The sequence below is a fragment of the Eurosta solidaginis genome, chromosome 2, assembly GCF_040869045.1.
Source record: "Eurosta solidaginis isolate ZX-2024a chromosome 2, ASM4086904v1, whole genome shotgun sequence".
Classification (NCBI taxonomy): domain Eukaryota; kingdom Metazoa; phylum Arthropoda; class Insecta; order Diptera; family Tephritidae; genus Eurosta; species Eurosta solidaginis.
The window spans coordinates 300,732,983-300,734,750 of record NC_090320.1 but is presented as its reverse complement, the minus strand read 5'-3'; the positions used below and the strand labels follow the sequence as shown (position 1 = coordinate 300,734,750).

Below are 1,768 nucleotides of genomic sequence, written 5' to 3'. Positions count from 1 at the left end.
TACAACTCAATATATTGTTGTTGTTGTTGGTGTACGAGGCGGATGTGGGGTGTTGGAAAGAAAGGTGGTTGGCAGTTGAACAACTCATCAAAATTGTTTTTGATGTGCGGAATTTTAAAATTTCATTATTTTAATAATATGCGCAGGGATTTATGTCGCAAGAACAGTAACAACAACAACAAAAATTACAAACAAACAAAAATACGCAAATCGAAATAAAATCAACAACGATTTGACATTTGTTTGTTTTTTCCACTTTTCTACTTGCCTTATTTTAAACAAATGAAAATTCCATTTATGCCAAGTGCGAAATTTCAGACGCAAACGGCAGGTTGACTTCTTTTGATTGCTCCCAACCTCACCCTGTTTAAGGGTTGCTACGCTGTATTTCTGCTGGTCGTCACGATGTTGTTGTTGCGTTGTGCGTTCTGATAATGTTGTAAGGTGGTTACTACAAAATCACTTAACTTGTTATTGTTGTTGTTGTTGCTACTGCCACTCACTTATGATTATGATATTATTTAGAAATTATCCGCTTAACTTTTTTGAATGCCCTCCCCTCTTTCATAACTTTTGGGCTGCCTGCTGTGTACGCGCGGTGTCCTTGGCGCGACTTCCATTCATCCATCCTGCTGTAGTATTGCTGACATATGTGCGCATTGTAGCTGAAAATGAAATCATTTTGGTGTTAATAATGATGACATATGATTTTCATTGTTAAAAAATGCACTCACTTGCACTCGTACACTAAGTGAATTAGACAATTTGTCATTATTGTAAGGCCAGTTGAAGAGAGTGTGTGTGGCTGAGTACATATTAGGGTGCGTCGAAACTTTTTCGGATAGTGTAGTGAATGGGATACCGTGAGACAGACTCGAGAGTTGTTCTATTTCTTCATTGTTCTCTAAGAACTACTTCATAAGGATCTACATTTCGGTGAGCATGCCAAGCCTAAAGACTACTCACTGGAAGAAGCTACAAGCCTATCAAAATACTGCCATCAGAACCGCCACGTGTTGTCTTCTTATGTCCCCAGAATACCACCTACATAATGAGGCGAGAATACTACCAATTAGGGAGGGAAATGAAATGCTAACCAAACAGTTCCTGTTGAATACCCAGAAACCTGGGCATCCCAACAAACATCTGATTGATGAGCCAACACCGCCCAGGGGCATAAGGAGTCATCTCCGTAAGCATTATGAGGAAATACGGCACCTGAGAACAGAGCCGTATGAAGCCAAAAACACAAGCATGTCTTCAGTGAACTCCACAAACAGGCGTCGGACCTCTATGCCAGGAATTGCACGGTGAATCCTGTACTTAAAGAACAATAACCAAAGCTTGCATAAGAGGAACGCACACTCCCTAGAGAAGCGTGAGTCACTCTAGCTCAACTTCGATCTGGATACTGTAACAGATTAAACTCTTACCTATCCAGAATCAACCCCGACATACAAAACATATGTCCTGCTTGTAACGTGTCCCCACATGACACCAACCATATCTTCAACTTTATTGTAGAACCAACGCCTCCAACACCCCTCTCATTATGGTCGCACCTATTTGATGGGGCGAAGAACTGCTATAACAACAACAACCACTACTACTACTTCATAGGTACCAGACCACACATAGGCACAGACTAAAAGCCTTAAGTTCGATATGGGATGTTGGAAGTTTTCAAAATGTGAAGGCTTTATTAAAGCTTTTTCTAAAGAGGCCACCCATAAGCTGTGATTAGGCAAACCTCTCAACCGATTGTCTA

General features: G+C 40.8%; 1 long non-coding RNA gene across 1 annotated transcript; it reads right to left on the bottom strand.

The window, feature by feature from the left end:
- Nucleotides 1–274: 274 nt before the first annotated feature.
- LOC137242888 (uncharacterized) lies at nucleotides 275–855 on the bottom strand. Its single transcript, XR_010950395.1, has 3 exons — nucleotides 735–855; nucleotides 504–665; nucleotides 275–451 (listed from the first exon to the last, which is right to left on the bottom strand). It is a non-coding gene; the product is annotated as an uncharacterized lncRNA (long non-coding RNA).
- Between the last annotated feature and the right edge of the window lie 913 nt (nucleotides 856–1,768).